Raw genomic sequence first — 21,708 nt, 5'->3', positions numbered from 1 at the left:
AAACAATCTGTCAAACAAGAGTGGTGAGTATTGGTGCTTAAATGCCTGGTAGTGATTACTGAACGGAAACAGTTGGTGATCACGTGACTGTAAAACAAAGGTGAACTGAACAGGAACTTGGCAAAATAAAACCGGAAACCGCAAACAGGCAAAATAATGGTCACCACAATGCTGATGCATAACACTAAACAGTGATCAGAGTGGGTATGCAGTCATAAATATAATCTACATATTGCACAGTTTTGCACAAATATTGCATAGATATTGCACCGAGAGAATGTCTGTATTAACACTGAACCAGTGGGTGGTTTATCATTTTAGGTGTGAAAGGTAGTTAACATTGTTAACATTGATGATTGTATAATCTGATCGCAGCAGGTAGGAAGGAGCTACGATATCTCTCCTTCACACAGCTAGGGTGGATCAGTCTGCTACTGAAGCTGCTCTCCAAAGCAAACAGTAAGTCCTCCAGTGGTTGATAGTCCTGGTCCGGGATGGATGTCAGTTTAGCCAGGACCCTTCTCTCACCCACCTCAATTCAATTCACCTTACACAACTAAACTCAACAGATCCCACATACAGCAAGCCTTTAATTAGATAGCAACAGTGGAGAGGAAAAAATCCCTCTCTAATGTGGAAGAAACCTCCAGCAGAACCAAGCTGGATGTAGGCAGCCATCTGCCTCAACCAGATGGGGTAAGGGGAGAGAGAGAGAGAAAAGGACAGCAATAACAAGCAACAACAGAGCACAGGCAGGACGGTTGGACCAGGGACTGGACACAGGCAGGATGGTTGGATCCGCAGCTGCCCATCACAGACACAAAGCCCCGAGTCCGATGAGACCTGTAGGTGAGGACAGAATAGAGAGCGGGGGAGAAGCGCAACTACTGGAGAGAAAGAGACAAGGTTAGTTAAACATGGGACTATGATGGGACGTTATTGGACAGAAGAGGTAGAAGGAAACAGAGGAGCTCAGTGTATAAATTAAGTCCCCCAGCAGTCTATGTCTATTGCAGCTTAACTAAGAGATGGTTCCTGTGACTAACAATCATTGCCAGTGACCCGAACCATCTCTAACTATAGGCTTTATCAAAAAGGAAGGTGTTAAGCCTGATCTTAAAGGTGGAGAGTGTGTCAGCTTCTCGAACCTGAAGAGGGAGCTGGTTTCAGAGAGGAGCTTGGTAGCTAAAAGCTCTGCCTCCCGTTCTACATTTAAGGACTCTAGTAACCACAAGTATCCCAGCGCTCTGAGAACAAAGCGTTCTGCTAGGAGCATTAGGAACTATGAGGTCTTTAAGATGAACCTCCTGCACTGTGACCAGAGTTTAGCCCAGGACAGAGCTGGACCTTTTGGTAACCCTGTCCAGTCTCTTACTGTCCCTGACTGTGATGCTGCTGCTCCACCAGATCACACCGTACATGATGGCTGATGCCACCACCGTGTCATAGAAGGTCTTCAGGAGTGGTCCCCTTACTCCAAAAGACCGCAGTCACCTCAGCAGGTAGAGTCTACCCTGACCCTTCCTGTATAGTGCATTCCTGTTATGAGTCCAGTCCAGTTTATTGTTCAGATGCACACCCAGGTACTTGTAAGAGTCCACTCTCTCAACGTCCATTCCCTGGATGTGCATCGGTGGGATGAGAGCAGGCTGCTTTCTGCGTAAATCCAGATGCAGAAGGGTTAGGGTCACGGCGAGATAAGGTGGCACAAACAATTCTATTGGTGTAGCGAGACATTCCACCAGAGCCAGAGAAAGTGGTTTAAAGGCAGAGACAACTTGAGGATTGTGGGCTCTTTGTATCACACCTTCGTTGTGTATGCACTGATCTCCCCAGCTGGTTTTTAGTTTGTTGATGTGCACGGTCAACATCAATATTTTCCTTTATTTTTATAATAATTTTCACAAAAGACCACTCTCTCATCTGTTTCTTTATGAGAAATTTCCACCACAAGGTCATTGACCCAGCTCAGGTCCCCCTCAGCCTGTGGGTGGATCTACAAAGCAAAAGATGCAGAGCTGAATGTGCCAATAAAACGTAAAAGCAGTTTGATTCAATTTTAAAAAGTAACACATGTTGTTACAACAGTCCTTTAAATCATTCCTTCGATTTTTGTTGAAAGTCTTGTTTTAGTAAGGTATTGAACCAGGATTTCCAGGGTCAGCGTGAAGCTCCTTAACCACTCAGTCACAAAAGCTGCTGATGTCACTTCAGAACAAAACTATAAATACTATTTGAAAAACTGAATTTTTTTTAAACATCTATAATAAAGTTGTACATTGGTGATACATTATCATATAACTTAACTTATTTAGGAAATGCATATATTTATATTACGATGTCATTGCATAAACCAGTCTTAGATTAGCTGTAGAGTCAATCAATCAATCAATCAATCAATCAATCAATCAATCAATCAATCAATCAATCAATCAATCAATCAATCAATCAATCAATCAATCAATCAACATTAAACCAATCAATCAATCAAGCAGAAGGTCAAGTTCAAACCCCCAACACAGCACCAAGTGTGTCCTTGAGTAAGACACTTCGACCTAGCTCCCCGGGCACCTTGCATGGCAGCCCACTGCACCCCAAGGGGATGGGTTAAATGCAGAAGACAAATTTTGTTGTTACATTTGCATATGATAATGACCAATAAAGGCTTTCTTTCTTTTCTTTCTGTAATGAACTCATCAATAATGTGCATAGAGCAACTGTGGACACTGAGCATTAGGAGTTTGACTTGTCAGTGAAAGTCTTACTGCGCTCAATCACTGATCTACTGCGGCTGCACCGTTGTCATGAAGACGGTTCTCCAAAGGCCGGAACCTCCACAGGTCAGCTCAATTAGTTGTACTGAAGCTGATTTGCACCTCTGCTTAACAGGCTTGTTACAGCAAACCCGTAATGGTTATCAAGACAACAACTTTACTTTAGGAATACCAAGGCTTCAATGAGCCACTTGTGTGAGTTTTATGTTTGAGGAGTGAAAATTGTGGCCACACTCGTGATTTAAAAAATATCAGTCCTCTGTGTTTCTCCCCAGAAGAAACATTTCCATTGGAGTCTATGGGAGGATTTCTGGAACTAAAGTATAGGTCCGATGGCTTAACCAGACACATCCTTAGAAAGAAGACAAGTATGACTATGAACAACTGAAAAAAAATATGTACATAGTTTGGTGGAAATTTCACAATAAAGAGGCAGATGAGAGAGTTGTCTTTTGTGAGATTTATTATAAAAATAAAGGAAAATAAAAATAATGGGGAAAGCAAATTAAAAACATGGACTATGATCGTGCACATCAACAAACCAAAAACCAGCTGGGGAGATCAGTGCATACACTACAAAGGTGTGATGCAAAGAGCCCACGATCCTCAAGTTGCTTCTGCCTTTTAACCTCTCTGTCCGACTAAGGAGAATTGTCTGTCTAACCCAATCAAATTACATGCAACCAGTCTTCTCTGTCACAGTGTGTGTGAAGATGTTTACATTGTCACACTTGCATTGCTGACGTCAACTATCTGTGAGAAAGGAGCACCAAGTCTCAACAGACAGAGACACAACTCCCCGGCCTTGGGTTTGGGAGCGGCCGGCTGCCTCCTTGTATCTTCCCTGGTTGAGCACCATTACTCGGCGAGCCTGGACCCAGGTCCGGCAACAGCACCGGAGTTGGCTGGGGAGGTTGATTCTGGTCCGCTTACTTGACTCTATTCTCAATGGCCCACGTAACTGCTCCAACTAGAGAGATGAAAGTTAAACCTGCTGAAGAACAGAGACCAACATGCTTGATGAGAATTCAACCAATTGGTGAACTTGAGATACTCTACTTCTTTATGGTCTGTGAAGATAAGGAACGGCTGCTCTGCTCCCTCCAGCCAATGGCGACACTCTTTAAGGGCCACCTTGACGGCCAGAAGATCCCGATCCCAAAGTGTCATAGTTTTGTTCTGCTGGAGACGGTTTCTGGGACATAAAAGCACAGGGATGCAGCTTACCACTCTCTGTGTCTCGTTGGGAAAGCACTGCACCTATCCCAGAGATGCATCAACCTCCACCACGAACTGGCAAGTCGGATCTGGCATGTGAAGGACTGGTGCCGTCGTGAAGCAGTGCTTGATCTGGGAGAAGGCGTCGTTAGCCTTCGCCGACCACTACAACTGAACCTTGCACAAGGTAGGGGCATGTAGAGGGGAAGCAATGCTACTGAACCCCTGGATGAAATGCCGGTAGAAGTTGGCAAGAATCACTGGACATCCCGTCGTGACTAGGGAACTGGCCACCTTAGCAGTCTTAGCAGGCTCCATTTGGATTTGGCCCTGTGATATGACAAATCCCAAGAATGACATGGTAGGTACATGAAATTCACATTTTTCTGCTTTGACATACTGTACAGTCTGTGTTCCGGTAACCTCTTCAGCACTTATCTCACGTGTTGATGATGCTCCTCTTCAGAGCGTGAAAAGATCAAGATGTCGTCTAAATAAACAAATACAAAATCACTAATCATGTTACCAAGGACATCATTCACAAAGGACTGGAACACTGCAGGAGCATTGGTGCGGACAAAGGGCATGACGAGATATTCATAGTGTCTGCTTGGGGTGTTAAACGCTGTTTTCCACTCGTCCCCTTCTCGAATGCGGACCAGATGATGATGTGTTGTGGGGGTCTAGCTTGGTGTAAATCCGGGCGTATGTGAGTAGCCCGAATGCTGAAGACAACAAGGAAAAGGGTAAGAATCACATTCTGTTATCTCGTTTAAGCCCAGGTAGTCAACACGAGGACGAAGAAAGCCATCCTTCTTATAAACAAAAAAGAACCCTGCTCAAGCAGGGGACGAGGATGGAGGGATGAGACCAGCAGATAGCGCGTTATCAATATACTCCTTCATGGCGAGCCTCTCCTTAGAAGCCAATGGGTAGTCTCCCTTGGGGGAAGACGTGCCAGGTCGCAGGTCGGAGCCGCAGCCAGGTGTGACGCTGCCTGTTCACGAACCGCCACATTTGAGGTGACGGGATACGAGAAATCAGCTTGAGGACTCACGTCATGACAGCCCCGGTCGTCTCGGAACACAGCTTGTCCTGCGTCACGCGCATGGCCTCGCGTCTCCTCGTGCTCCTCCTCCCTATGCTCTTGGTCACTGAAACACAGCCGTGGGTCTACCAGGATGGCCAGGGCAATCAAAATATTGAGCTTGGTGGGTAATTCCTGGGGCGCGAGAGTGACCTTAACATGACGAGAAAGTCCACGCACAAACACATCACACAATGGGGTAGAATCCATTAATATACGACCTAACACAAGAACATAAAGTTTAATATAAAACAATTTATTAAACACAAAACCACTGCAAAGCAGGACTCAGCTCTAACACGAAAAGGCGAGAAATAAAAATCACTGCTATGCAGGTAAACACTACGTCACATAAACCTAAAACGCTCCATAACCCTATGGGCAAAATCCTAAACACAGAACATGAAGACACAAGATACTCACAAACCTCCACAGGGAACGACAGGACAGGACATCAAAAGAAACCAAAATCTTTTGTTTAGCAATTGCTTGTGCATGCTTCCTCTAATGCTCCAACCTTTCTCAATTTAAAATTCAACTACTTCCTCTGCAGCTACTCTCAGTTGTTTTAAATGTTTTAACTATTCTTTCAGCTCTTGAACCCTGTTTAGCTGTTTTGATACATTCAGCTATGTTGCATCATGTTCCGCAAACCTTTACACACTTCCTTGATTTTCAGCATTTCTTCAATTTCAACAAATCTTTTTCCAGTTCCTTAGTTTCAAATGCAACTACTTAAGCTTCTTCTGCAAACATTCAACTCTGTTTAAATAACTCTTAAATTTCTTCAGATACATTAATCTATGCTGCCTGTATACTTTGTGTACAGTCAAGTTTAAACCACCTCTTCAGATATATACAGCTCTACATTCATTTCATTAGCTACTCTTTGCAGTTGGTCAGTAATAAATGGAAGCATTCACTGTGCATTTTCTTATGGAAATGCTTTTTCTAGTTATTTTAGTGGTTCTTCCGTACGCTTTTCTGCAGCTATCTAGTCCCGCATACTTTCAGCTACAGAAACCATTCAAATATGAAAATTTGCAGCTTTTTAGAGAGACGTGTGTTATTATCTTCCACATTCATATCAACTTTCTTTCCCATTGAAATCAATGGAAAGCCATTTTCAAATCCTCTTCAGCTTTGTGTAATTTCAGCTTTGAATACGTCAACATACTTTAAGATACAGACACCATTTGAACTATAAAACAATCTTCAACTATTCAACTATTAAAGTATTGTTCAGCTTTTTAATATATTTAATAGTTTCTGAATTATAGCAGTTTAAGTATAGGGTGTTTCTTGAGGAATTCAGAAATTTTAAATTAGTGTGTATTGCGTGAGCTAGGGTGCGTGATGTCACAGCTAGAGTACAAGGACACGTTTTTTTAAGTCAGAAAACTTTCTCTTTAACTCGTCACAACAACCACAGTTATCATTCTATCAACATACTTTTTTCGTTGAGTCGTAGTCATACTTGTCTTTCTGATGATGCGCCTGGCTAAGCCATCAAAACTATACTTTGTATCTGCCTCAAAGTGCAGAGAGTTCCAGATTCCTCCCATAGACTCCAATGGAAATTTTTCTTATTTATTTTCTGACTTCTGGGGAGAATCACAGAGGGACAGGCATTTTTAAATCGCGACTGTGGCTACAATTTTCATTCCTCAAGCATAAAAGTCATAGCAGTTATCAGTAAAGCCTTGGAATTCATAAAGTGAAGTTATGTAAGCTTTATGGTTTTGGTATAACAAGCCTGTTAACCTGAGGTGGAAATCAGCTGCACTACAGCTCATTGAGCTGATCTGTGGAGGTTCCTGCCTTTGGAGAATCGTCTCAATGACAAGTCAATGCAGACAACAGCTCTATGCATATTAATAGATGAGCAAATTATATATATGCAAATTTATATCACAGTTCATTACACTGTTGATTCCCCATAAGAACAGATGTAGACATTCAGGTTTATTTAAATTACCTGAACATATATAGGTATATTTAGTTACATTTGTATTCTATCAACCACTTTTAGCTATTTAAAAAAATGTTTTTTTATGGAATGAATTCAACATTAAATCATTTTGTCAGGGCTGGCAGGTGTTTTAACAAAGTGAACCCACATGCACGGCGACTGAGACCAGCAAGTACGTACAAAGTCTTTAATGTTCACAATAGGCTCCAGACACAGGTACAGTACAGGCTTGGACTCACGTAACAGGTCTCCGTTTGGGGAGCAGGCAAACAACGATAGTCAGCCAGGCAACAGGATAGCTCGATTAAAGTACAGGATGGACTAGGCTGGATCAAGGTTGGGGTACAGGCAAACATAGGTAACAGGATAAGCTCGGCTGAGGTTCAAAAAGGGCTAGTGTCAGGGACTGTCAGGAAACGAGCGTAATGCAGGACCCACATGCACAGCCGGGGATAGAACTAGCTTGGAGGTTTGTTTAATGAAGAATCCCTCCACAAACGGCGGGCGAAAATTTAGCATCAGACAGGCAGTGGTTGGAAACAGGAGATCCAGAACACACAGTCAAAAGTACCGACAGGGAATACGCAAAGACGGGTAAGTACAAAAAACAAAACAGGATCTTACTTGAACCGGAAAAAAGAATCAAACGCTGGACTGAGGTGATAACACGCTACGATTTGGCAGAGAACTTAGGAGCGAACTGGGAACTAAATACGCAAGTATTTACTGAATGAAAACAGCTGACGGGACACAGGAAAAGTAAAGCAAGAAATAAAAGAACCAAGAACCAAAACAGGAAATGTCAAAATAAACACAGGAAATGGAAAACAAAAGTCTGGACCGTGACAGCTAGGCTACAAACAAGGTCGGGAACAGGCAAGAATGGCAACTGGGCTACGAACAAACAATGCTGGAAAGCGGAAATGAATCAACTGCTATCACAACTTGAGATTGACGAGGTGCAACACAAATACTACGGCCAGGGGAGCCAGGACGCCAGGTCAGAGGGGAGATTTCACCATCTCCCCAACCGGAAATTGGGTATGAAGCCCCAATGAGCACAGACACGCTGAGCTAGGCAGCGACTGACCTGAAAGATAAGATCATGGCGAGCTTGAACAGGCAACCCCGAAGCCCACTACAACGGCTAAGTGAAGTACCATCATAAAGTCTCATGGAAGATGTGAATGCAGCATTGAGAACAATCCCTACCACACCAATCACAGAAACCAATGAGCTGATATACGCTACAGCATCAGTGATCCTAGAGGTGCTTGGCTATAAGAGCAACCATGGGAGCCATGGGAAACAATACCCACCATGGAAACGAAGGTTGGAGGCAAAAATCAAGGCAGCTCGGAGGGAAGTGAGCCAAATGACAGAGGCCCAGAGAGGTGCAATGAAAAGACCGATGCCCAAGAGGTACAGCCAGATGCCCATACCTGAATCACTCGAAACTGCCAAGCAAAGGCTACAAACCTTGGCCAGCTGCCTAAAGAGATACACCAGAGATAACAAAGCCTGACGATTCAACCGGCTGTTCGCAACACAACCTGCGAAAGTGTACTCTCAATGGCAGGGTAATAACAGCAGAGCAGACCCACCAAGGCTAAAAACTGAACAATTCAATTCAATTCAATTTTATTTATATAGCGCCAAATCACAACAAAGTTATTTCAAGGCACTTTACAAAGTAAGGTTAAAACCTCACACAACTAAACCCAACAAATCCCACATACAGCAAGCATTTAATTTGACAGCAACAGTGGAGAGGAAAAACTCCCTCTCTAACGAGGAAGAAACCTCCAGCAGAACCAGACTGGATGTGGGCGGCCATCTGCCTCGACAGGTTGGGGTGAGAGGATAGAGAGATAGAAAAGCACAGCAACAAGCAACAACAAGCAACAATAGAGCACAGGCAGGATGGTAGGACCAGGGACTGGATGCAGGCAGGATGGTTGGATCAGACACCAAACTTTGAGTCCAATGATACCTGTAGGTGAGGGCAGAGAGGGAGAAAAAGTGGGGGGGGAGAGGAGAGAAGCACAACTACTGGACAGAAAGAGACAAGGTTAGTTAAACATGGGACAATGATGGGAGGTTATGGGACAGAGGAGGTAAAAGGAAACAGAGGAGCTCAGTGTATAAATTAAGTCCCCCAGCAGTCTATGTCTATTGCAGCTTAACTAAGAGATGGTTCCTGTGACTAACAATAATTGCCAGTGACCTGAACCATCTCTAACTATAAGCTTTATCAAAAAGGAAGGTTTTAAGCCTAATCTTAAAGGTGGAGAGTGTGTCAGCTTCTCGAACCTGAAGAGGGAGCTGGTTCCAGAGGAGAGGAGCTTGGTAGCTAAAAGCTCTGCCCCCTGTTCTACATTTAAACACTCTAGGAACCACAAGTAGCCCAGCGCTCTGAGAATGAAGTGTTCTGCTGGGAGCATAAGGAACTATAAGGTCTTTAAGATAAGAAGGAGCTTTATCATTGAGTACTTTGTATGTGAGTAGGAGAATTTTAAATTCTATCCTACATTTTACAGGCAGCCAGTGCAGAGAAGCTAATGTAGGAGAAATGTGATCTCTCTTTCTAAGTCCTGTCAGAACTCTGGCTGCAGCATTTTGAATAAGCTGTAGGCTTTTTAAGGAGCTGTTAGGACATCCTATGAGTAAGGAGTTACAGTAGTCCAGCCTAGAGGTAACAAATGCATGGATCAGTTTCTCTGCATCGCTCTGAGAGAGGATGCTTCTGATTTTAACTATATTTCTAAGGTGGAAGTAGGCGGTTCTGGAGATTTGTTTAATGTATGATGTAAAAGAGAGATCCTGGTCAAACATGACACCAAGGTTCCTCACAGTAGAATCTGAAGCTAATGTTATGCCATCCAGGGTGGCTATCTGACTCAATAGTGTCTCTCTCAGGCTTTTTGGCCCAACAATAAGAATCTCGGTTTTATCTGAGTTTAGTTGAAGGAAGTTTTGGGACATCCAGGATTTGATGTCTTTTAAACAACCCTGAATTTTGACTAGTTGATCTGTTTCATTTGGTCCCAAGGACATATATAGCTGAGTATCATCTGCGTAAAAATGAAAATTAATAGAATGCTTTCTAATAATCTCACCTAGAGGAGACATGTATAGGCTAAACAGAATTGGACTCAGCACAGAACCCTGTGGAACTCCATAGCTAATCCTTGTTCGTGTGGAGAATTTATCATTAACATGAACAAACTGGAATCTGTTCAACAAATAGGATTTAAACCATCCCAATGCTGTTCCATTAATCCCGATTCTATGTTCTAGTGTCTGTAATAGAATGTTATGATCAATTGTATCAAATGCAGCACTAAGATCTAACAGGACAAGGACAGAAACTAGACCATTGTCCGAAGCTAATAGAAGATCATTAGTGACTCTAACCAGAGCTGTTTCTGTGCTATGATGTTTTCTAAATCCTGACTGAAAATCTTCATACAGGTTATTCCCACTAAGGTGGTCAGATAATTGTTTAGCCACGAGTTTTTCCAGAATCTTGGAAATAAAGGGTAAATTTGAAATGGGCCTATAGTTGGCTAGTTGTCCAGGGTCCAGGGTAGGTTTTTTCAATAGAGGTTTGACCACAGCCACCTTAAAAGCCTGTGGTACATAGCCTAGTTGTAAAGATTGGTTGATTTGATTTAATATGGATGAGCTGATTAAAGGTAGAACTTCTTTGAGCAATCTGGTTGGGATTGGATCTAAAAGACAAGTGGACGACTTGGAAGAGTTAATTATTGAGGTTAACTCCATATGAGTTATGGGGGAGAAGCTGTCTAGGTAAGACAGAGGATTTAATAAATTTAAAGTTGATGGATCTAGACAGTGCTTTCTGTCATTTGGAAGAAGTCCCCGCTGAATGTTTTTTCTAATGATGATAATTTTATTAGTAAAGTAGTTCATAAAGTCATTGCTGCTGAGATTTAAGGGGATAGTAGACTCAACACAGCTATGACTCTTAGTCAGCCTGGCTACAGTGCTGAAAAGAAACCTGGGGTTGTTTTTGTTTTCCTCAATTAGGGAGGAATAATTTGTTTTTCTAGCAGCACAAAGTGCTTTTTTATATTTCATTAGACTGTCCTTCCATGCAATGCAGTTTACATTTATTTTGTTGGAACGCCACTGTCTTTCTAGTTGTCTAGTCCTTTGCTTTAGGCTGCGGATCTCTGAGTTATACCACGGAGCTAACCTCCTCTGATTCACTGTCTTCTTCTTCAGAGGAGCCACTGTGTCTAACAATGTACGTAGAGAAGCTGCAGCATCATCTACAAGACAGTCAACCTGTTCATAAGGATTAAGGTGACTGTTCTCTGTGTATCTACAAGACATTGAGGCAAAAGATGATGGAATCATCTTGAATCTGGCAACAGCATTGTCAGATAAACATCTGCTATAGTAACATTTCTTTCCAGCTGTTATAGGGTCAGTTGTGCTAAATTCAAAAGTTAATAAGAAATGGTCAGATAACAGAGGGTTTTGGGGAAGAACTAATAAATTATCAATTTCAACCCCATATGTCAGGACAAGATCTAGGGTGTGGTTAAAACGATGAGTGGGTTCATTTACCTGCTGTGTAAAACCAATAGTGTCTATTAAGGAGTTAAAAGCAGTGCTGAGACAGTTGCTGTCAACATCTATATGAATGTTAAAGTCTCCCACTACAATGACTTTATCTGTGCTAAGAACTAAGTCAGATAAGAATTCAGAGAATTCAGTTAAGAACTCTGAATATGGAGCAGGAGGACGGTAAACAATACAAAACACAATTGGTTTCTGAGTTTTAGAGTCTGGGTGAGAAAGGCTCAGAGTGAGGCTCTCAAATGAGTTATAACTATGTTTAGGTGTAGGAGTAATTAATAAATCTGATTTATATTTATTTCATTTAAAGTAACATATTCATCCTGCTGCAGCCAGGTTTCAGTGAGACAGAACAGATCTATGTGATGGTCACTTATCAAGTCATTTATTAAAAAGGATTTAGATGAGAGAGATCTGATATTTAATAAACCACACTTTATTAGCTTACTGTTACTTTGTTCTGTAAGAGGAGCTGTTTTGATGTTTATTAAATTCTGGTAAGTGTCAGGAACTCGGGCGGGCGGCGGACCCACATGCACAGCACGGAGACGATATTATAATTAACAAAAGATTTATTCCTTAAGACACGGTCAGGCGGTCCAGGTCAACACAAAAAGGCTCGGCAAGAGTACAGGCAGGGAACAGGCAAAAACTCACGGTAAGTAGGTAATCCGGGGTCGGGCAGGATACACGATGCGAACAGGAACAAAACACGAGAAGCACGAACATTCAGGAAACACAGGAAACAAGGATACACTCATGGGACTCGAAACGACAATCTGGCAAGTGACTACGGGAACAGGAGGTGACTAAATACACGGGTGAGTGATTACTGATGCAGCGCAGGTGAGGATAACGACCGGGTGAAACAAGAACAGCTGTGACGTGACATGACTCGGGAGTGAAGCTAGAACACAAAACAGAGACCGGGGGACTACCAAAATAAAACAGGAAACGGAACCTGGAACCAAAATAAGACAAGGAATCAGCTAGAACAAAAACACAGATCATGACAAGAACAAAAACACAGATCATGACAGTACCCCCCCCCCCTATGGCGCCTTCCACGGCGCCTACGGAAGCCCCCCCCCCAAACCAGGGCGGGCGGAGGGTGGTCCCAGGCGGAGGGACCGAATCCCTACCCCTCAAGGTACATGAGCAGGGTGGGTGGAGGGAGGACCGGGGGAGGGCCAAAACAAGAGTCCACAACAAAGTCCGCGACCAGGGAAGACATGAAGTTCAGAGATTCCGTCACGGAGGGTGACGGCGTGGCGAGACCCTGCTCAGCAGCCGCTGAGCCAGGGTGGCACTCTTAGTGCCCTTGGGCTGGACCGATGTCCCCGGGAGCCACCCCGAATGGCAACGTCCTCCAGGCGGACGCTGATCCAATGGGCTGAGGAGTCGAGGCGGACGTCGCCGCAGGAGGCAGCGCCATCCGGGCAGCAGGAGGCGCCGAGGGCAAGACCACCAGTCCGGCGGCCGAGACGAGGACGAGGCAGGGACCAGCGGCGTCCTCCTTGGCCCACCGCGACGAGAGGCAGGAACCGATGCAGGCGCAGCCGGAACCGGGCCGCCAGGAACCGATGCCGGTGCGGCCGGAGCCGGGACGGGAGCGACCCCCTCCTGGAGGTCGGCAGGAACTACGACGGGAGCGACCCCCTCCTGGAGGTCGGCAGGAACTACGACGAGAGCGACCCCCTCCTGGAGGTCGGCAGGAACTACGACGGGAGCGACCCCCTCCTGGGGGTCCGCAGGAACTACGACGGGAGCGACCCCCTCCTGGAGGTCGGCAGGAACTACGACGGGAGCGACCCCCTCCTGGAGGTCGGCAGGAACTACGACGGGAGCGACCCCCTCCTGGAGGTCGGCAGGAACTACGACGGGAGCGACCCCCTCCTGGAGGTCGGCAGGAACTACGACGGGAGCGACCCCCTCCTGGAGGTCGGCAGGAACTACGACGGGAGCGACCCCCTCCTGGAGGTCGGCAGGAACTACGACGGGAGCGACCCCCTCCTGGAGGTCGGCAGGAACTACGGCGGGAGCGACCCCCTCCTGGAGGTCGGCAGGAACTACGGCGGGAGCGACCCCCTCCTGGAGGTCGGCAGGAACTACGACGGGAGCGACCCCCTCCTGGAGGTCGGCAGGAACTACGACGGGAGCGACCCCCTCCTGGAGGTCGGCAGGAACTACGACGGGAGCGACCCCCTCCTGGAGGTCGGCAGGAACTACGACGGGAGCGACCCCCTCCTGGAGGTCGGCAGGAACTACGACGGGAGCGACCCCCTCCTGGGGTTCGGCAGGAACTGCGACGGGCGCGACCCCCTCCTGGGGGTCCGCCGGGACTGCGACGGGCGCGACCCCCTCCTGGGGATCCGCCGGGACTGCGGCTGACGCGACCCCCTCCTGGGGATCCGCCGGGACTGCGGCTGGCGCGGCCTCCTCCTGGAGGCGCGCAGGAACTGCGGCTGGCGCGGCCTCCTCCTGGAGGCGCGCAGGAACTGCGGCTGGCGCGACCTCCTCCTGGAGGCGCGCAGGAGCTGCGGCTGGCGCGACCTCCTCCTGGAGGCGCGCAGGAACTGCGGCTGGCGCGACCTCCTCCTGGAGGCGCGCAGGAACTGCGGCTGGCGCGACCTCCTCCTGGAGGCGCGCAGGAACTGCGACTGGCGCGACCTCCTCCTGGAGGCGCGCAGGAACTGCGGCTGGCGCGGCCTCCTCCTGGAGGCGCGCAGGAACTGCGGCTGGCGCGGCCTCCTCCTGGAGGCGCGCAGGAACTGCGGCTGGCGCGACCTCCTCCTGGAGGCGCGCAGGAACTGCGGCTGGCGCGACCTCCTCCTGGAGGCGCGCAGGAGCTGCGGCTGGCGCGACCTCCTCCTGGAGGCGCGCAGGAACTGCGGCTGGCGCGACCTCCTCCTGGAGGCGCGCAGGAACTGCGGCTGGCGCGACCTCCTCCTGGAGGCGCGCAGGAACTGCGGCTGGCGCGACCTCCTCCTGGAGGCGCGCAGGAACTGCGGCTGGCGCGACCTCCTCCTGGAGGTGCGCAGGGGCTGTAGCTGGCGCGACCTCCTCCTGGAGGTGCGCAGGAACTGCGACTAGCGCGACCTCCTCCTGGGGGCCGGCGGGCGCTACGGCTCCACGGGTGACGGGGACTGGAACGACCGCTACAGGGCCGACAGGAACGGGGACTGGAACGACCGCTACAGGGCCGACAGGAACGGGGACTGGAACGACCGCTACAGGGTCGACAGGAACGGGGACTGGAACGACCGCTACAGGGTCGACAGGAACGGGGACTGGAACGACCGCTACAGGGTCGACAGGAACGGGGACTGGAACGACCGCTACAGGGCTGGCAGGAACGGGGACTGGAACGACCGCTACAGGGTCGGCAGGAACGGGGTCAGAGACAGGGGTGACCTCTACTTGGCCTACGGGAACGCCCTCTACTTGGCCTACGGGAACGCCCTCAACTTGGCCTACGGGAACGCCCTCAACTTGGCCTACGGGAACGCCCTCAACTTGGCCTACGGGAACGCCCTCAACTTGGCCTACGGGAACGCTCTCAACTTGGCCGACGGGAACGCTCTCAACTTGGCCGACAGGAACAGGAACTGGAACGACCTCAATTTGGTCGACAGGGACAGGAACTGGAACGACCTCGACATGGCCGACAGGGACAGGAACTGGAACGACCTCGACATGGCCGACAGGGACAGGAACTGGAACGACCTCAATTTGGTCGACAGGGACAGGAACGACCTCAACATGGCCGACAGGAACAGGAACTGGAACGACCTCAACATGGCCGACAGGAACTGGAACGACCTCAACATGGCCGACAGGAACTGGAACGACCTCAGCATGGCCGACAGGAACTGGAACGACCTCAACATGGCCGACAGGAACTGGAACGACCTCAACATGGCCGACAGGAACTAGAACGGCGTCCTCCTCTGAGGAGCCGACAGGAACTGGAACTAGAACGGCCTCAATATGGCCGACGGGAACAGGAACGGCGTCCTCCTCTGAGGAGCCGACAGGAACTAGAACGGCGTCCTCCTCTGAGGAGCCGACAGGAACTAGAACGGCCGCAACATGGCCGACAGGAGCTGGAACGGCCGCAACATGGCCGACAGGGACTGGAACGGCGTCAACTCCGGAGCTGGCATGACAGCTTACAGCTGCCGAGCTCGACGGGGAAGACGTCGGGCCTGATTGGGTGGGGTTAACAATCGTCAGACGGGCGGTGCCCTCTGACGGGGACAAGGACGGAACTGGGGTCTGGGCAACACACGACTGATCTGGGGTCTGGGCGACACACGGCTGATCTGGGGTCTGGGCGACACACGGCTGATCTGGGGTCTGGGCGACACACGGCTGATCTGGGGTCTGGGCGACACACGGCTGATCTGGGGTCTGGGCGACACACGGCTGATCTGGGGTCTGGGTGACACACGGCTGATCTGGGGTCTGGGCAACACACGGCTGATCTGGGGTCTGGACTAGGTTCGACTGGGCTGGGGCCTGGAGGCGACAGGGCTGCACCAGGGCATGAGCATGGCGAGGCTGACCTGACTGAGAGGTGGGACATGAAGCGGCCGCTGGCTGCAGGCCCGGGAGTTGCAGGGCCTCACGCAGGACAGGCTCCCTCAGGACGAGAGCGGCTGCTTCCTGGAACAGTTGTTCTCTCGCGCCCTGGTCTGCTGCCGAATCGGCGGTGTTCATGAGGTGGGCGAAGAGAAACGCCACCGGAGGAGAGCAGAGGAGGTGGACCCGTCGGGCGACGCTGTCTGGGATGCCCGCTATCAGAGAGACACAGTCAGTTAGAGAATCAAGGGGCTCCTCTGTCGGAGAAGGAGACTGCTCGGTCCCCATGACCGAGACCGCGGGACCCGGAATCCTGGAACCGCGCCGCCGCCGGCGCCGTCCGGAGCAGCTGCGACTGTCCGTCGTTTGGGGCGCTGGGAGCGGTGTGGACCGGACCTCTGTACCGGGACCCGCATGGTGAACCGGGACCGCGGCGTCTGGAGCTTGGGCTGGAGACTGGGGAAAACACGACTGAACTGGAGATTGAACCGCGCGCGGCTGAACTGGGGACTGAGCAGCGCGCGGCTGAACTGGAGACTGAGCAGCGCGCGGCTGACTTGGAGACTGAGCAGCGCGCGGCTGAACTGGAGACTGAGCAGCGCGCGGCTGACTTGGAGACTGAGCAGCGCGCGGCTGAACTGGCGACTGAGCAGCGCGCGGCTGAACTGGAGACTGAGGACCGCGTGAGAGCAGGAAATCCTCCCAGGGAAATAACCATGGAGCTGGGCAGGTTGGTGCAGGCACAACGATCCGACGAGGCGGAGAGGGGGAAACCGAAACCATACTTCCGCGGGAGAGTTATATTTGCCGAAAAAAAAAAAACAAGGGAAAAACAGTCACTGACCTGACCGGAGGCTAAGTGCTGGCTGGGTCCAAGAGTGGCCAGATTGTTCTGTCAGGAACTCGGGCGGGCGGCGGACCCACATGCACAGCACGGAGACGATATTATAATTAACAAAAGATTTATTCCTTAAGACACGGTCAGGCGGTCCAGGTCAACACAAAAAGGCTCGGCAAGAGTACAGGCAGGGAACAGGCAAAAACTCACGGTAAGTAGGTAATCCGGGGTCGGGCAGGATACACGATGCGAACAGGAACAAAACACGAGAAGCACGAACATTCAGGAAACACAGGAAACAAGGATACACTCATGGGACTCGAAACGACAATCTGGCAAGTGACTACGGGAACAGGAGGTGACTAAATACACGGGTGAGTGATTACTGATGCAGCGCAGGTGAGGATAACGACCGGGTGAAACAAGAACAGCTGTGACGTGACATGACTCGGGAGTGAAGCTAGAACACAAAACAGAGACCGGGGGACTACCAAAATAAAACAGGAAACGGAACCTGGAACCAAAATAAGACAAGGAATCAGCTAGAACAAAAACACAGATCATGACAAGAACAAAAACACAGATCATGACAGTAAGTCACTCCTCTTTGATTTGTGTGTGACTTGTATAGTTTAGGTGGTCGAGAAGCAGACACAGTCTCTATGCGATAACTAAGACGAAGAGTGGGTGGCGGCTGTAGAGAACATGCAGAGAGGCGTGTAAGACTGCGACTCTGCGTCCTGGGCTCCACTCTGAGTTGTCAAGCTGTGGGGGGACTAAGCAACATGGCCATGTTACTAGAGAGCAGAGAGGCTCCGTTCAACGTGGGATGGACGCCGTCTCTTCTAATCAGCCCAGGTTTTCCCCAAAAAGTGCTCCAATAAGCCACAAAGCCCACACCGTTTGCAGGACACCACCTAAACAACCAGCGGTGGAGCAATGACAGCTGGCTATACATGTCATCGCTGGTCACATTGGCAGTAGTGGAAAGGTATATGGGAGAGGGAGGCATCACACAACAGCGATGCACAGTGGCTGGTGGATCTGAGGGAATACCACAGCAACCTCCCTGAACAGAACCCAGTGACTATCACAGTGGCAGACATCCAACAAAGAGTCTCAGGTATGAAAAACTGGACAGCACCCGGCCCTGACATGATCCATGCCTACTGGCTAAAGAAGCTCACTGCAATCCATGAGCGCCTGGCAGCACAAATGAACCAGCTGCTAAGAGATGGGACCCTGAATGGCTAACCGAAGGGCGTATGATCCTCATAATGAAGGATCCCTCATAGGGTACAGTCCCATCCAACTACCGGCCAATAACCTGCTTCTCCACAACATGGAAGCTCATGTCAGGCATCATCGCAGCTAAGATAAGTGGGCACATGGGTCAATACATGAGTGAAGCACACAAGACCATTGGTATGGATACCAGAGGAGCCAAACACCAACTCCTGGTAGACAGAACAGTCGCCCAAGACTGCAGAGTGCGACACACCAACCTGTGCACAGCCTGGATCGACTACAAGAAAGCCTATGACTCAATGCCACACACATGGATCACTGAATGCTTGGAGCTGTATAACATCAATAGAACTCTACAGTCCTTCATTGCAAACTCGATGAGGTTGTGGAGAACCACCCGTGAAGCCAATGGGAAGCCACTTGCCCAAGTATCCATCAAATGTGGCATATACCAAGGAGATGCACTGTCCCCACTGGTGTTCTGCATAGGTCTGAACCCCCTCAGCCAAATAATAAACAAGACTGGCTACGGATAACGACTCCGGAATGAGGCCACCATAAGTCACAGGATGACAACAAGCAGTACGCCAAGAGTAAGCGAGACATCGACTCGCTGATCCACACCACCAGGATCTACAGCTCGGACAGTGGGACGTCATTCGGGCTCGAGAGATGTGGGAGGATGGTGACAAAGAGAGGCAAGATAATCCACATAGAAGGGGTCTCACTTCCAGAAGGAACAATAGCAGACATTGAGGACAGTTACAAGTACCTTGGAATACCACAGGCGAACGGCAACCTTGAACCGGCAACAAGGAAAGCGGCAACAGCCAAATACCTCCAACAAGTAAGGCAAGTCCTAAGAAGCCAGCTCAACGGCAAAAACAAATCCCGGGCAATAAACAGCTAAGCCCTGCCAGCTCAACGGCAAGAACAAATCCCGGGCAATAAACAGCTAAGCCCTGCCAATGTTTAGATACCCTGTGGGAATAATACGGTGGCCAAAGGAAGATATACTGTACAGACCATAGATGTTAAGACACGACAGATGACGTGCTGAGTGAATATCTCAGGCAGTGGAGAACAGAGGATAAGATGCTAGAAGAGTGACCATCATGGGAGGACAAGCCCTTGCACGGGATGTACCACCGGAACATAACTGAAGTGGCTGATCTCAACAAATCCTACCAATGGCTTGAAAGGGCTGGGCTGAAGGACAGCACAGAGGCACTCATCCTGGCTGCACAGGAGCAGGCCCTGAGCACCAGAGACATAGAAGCCCAGATTTACCACACCAGACAAGACCCAAGGTGTAGACTGTGCAAAGAGGCCCCTGAGACGGTCCAGCACATAACCGCAGGATGTAAGATGCTGGCAAGGAAAGCATACATGGTGCACCATAACCAAGTGGCTGGCATAATATCCAGGAACTTCTGCAAGGGAAACACCTCCCAAGGTGGTAGAGAACGAGCGAGCCAAGATCCTGTGGGACAGAATGGTAATGGCGAACCAACCAGACATTGTGGTGGTGGACAAAGAACAGAGAAAAGCCGTAGTGGTGGATGTGGCAATACCAAGCGATGGCAACATAAGGAGAAAGGATCATGAGAAACTAGAGAAATACCAGTGGCTTAGAGAAGAACTGAAGAAGGCTTGGAAAGTGAAGGCCACAGTGGTGCCTGTGGTGATTGGAGCACTGGGGGCAGTGACCCCCAAACTGGAGGAGTGGCTACGACAGATCCCTGGGAAAAACATCTGACATTTCAGTCCAGAAAAGTGCAGTCCTAGGAACAGCAAGGATACTGCGCAGAACCCTCAAGCTTCCTGGCCTCTAGTGGAGGACCCGAGCTTGGAAGGCGGATGAGACGACCCGCGTAGGGTGAGAAGGGAGTTTTTTTATATATAGTACACAAACCTCATGCACTTCCAGTCTACCTGTGGGCCTGGATTACACATCACTGTTCCAGCACCAAGCACCAATTTAAATATTCAGCTTTAATAGCACAGTTTTTGCTTTAAAATGGTTAATCATGACTACCTAAAAAAATCTTAGTACTTAGTAATTTAGTAATATCAAAAACCTTTACTGTATAGTTTTGGAGAAATCCATTAATCAAGTATCATACTGTGCATTGAATGGACATCAATATCTGAACTTTGACCTTCAATAACTCCTGTTCCTCAAATTGGTACATCACCGTTCCTTCACAGTTCTTCTTAGTCCTTCACCAACTACTATTACAGCAAATATCAAATACTTTTACTGTATAGTTTTGGAGAAATCAATCAATAAAATATCATACAGTAATTTCAATTGACATGAATAGCTGAACCTGAAACTATATAGTCATGTCATTAGAAGTCATGTTATTCAAATCCAAGTTTTAGAATAGAGGCCAATTCCGTTTTTATATCTTCCATCAGTTAATACTTTTTTTTGTAAATTCCACAATTTCTTAAATTTGTTTCGTCTTCTTACGACATTAATCCTAATATCAACTCAGTTGCTCATAAGAGTGTGTCTCCGCTCGTCTCGGTGATCTCAACACGTTTACCGTAAGTATCGCACGAATTGCGCACCTCAAATATAGCGACGGCTCATTTGACCGCGGGAAAGCAAACAGCGGCTCATTTGACCGTTTAATACGCGTCTGGCATCGTCCCGGCAGCAGATCAGCTCTCCGAAATAATTTTTCTGAGAAATTGCTTTTTCTAGTAACCTAAAATAACTGTTTGGGAAAATGTACGTTTTAGTGATGAGGACAAAAGTGAAGCTACATATACATAAGTTTGTAAAAATGAGGCGCGTCCGCTGAACACGCGGTCAGTTCATTTTGCAGAGGACCGTGAATGCCTCAAGTGACAACCTGTGATGTCTCTTGTTACTGCAAAAACAAGCAACGGAGACTTTTGTAGTGGATGAGATTAACCACCTTCAACCTTTAGTCTTTTCAAGGCGGAACAGTGTTCAAGGATTTGTCTAAAAGTCTGCGACGTGTCTGAGCTATTGGTGGAAAGACTAAAACTAAACTTGTTTGTTAGGCTGAAATCGCGAGGACTATGATCGATGCATTTACCCGAAGCGAGGTGAGTGGCGGAAGTAAGAACAAGCAACTTCACAATAAAGCAACTACACGTCTTTTCGGGGCGGCCGAGGAGAAAGTAGTCTCAGATGCGTTGCTTTGTCGCTTATCCAGATGCTTTTGTGTCGCCGATTCACAGACATGACAGTGACCGTGACCTAGAAATACAAGGCGCATTCAATATTTCCAAGACATTCTGCGTGTATGTAACATTTGATTAAGGCCGCAACTTATGTTGAAGGCGGAGGAATCGGCGTCCGTCGCTGCAGCCAGCTTGACCCTGCTCTCCTACA

Source organism: Betta splendens, chromosome 13 (genome assembly GCF_900634795.4).
Source record: "Betta splendens chromosome 13, fBetSpl5.4, whole genome shotgun sequence".
In the NCBI taxonomy this organism is placed as follows: Eukaryota; Metazoa; Chordata; class Actinopteri; order Anabantiformes; family Osphronemidae; genus Betta; species Betta splendens.
Note: the sequence above shows the minus strand (reverse complement) of the source record.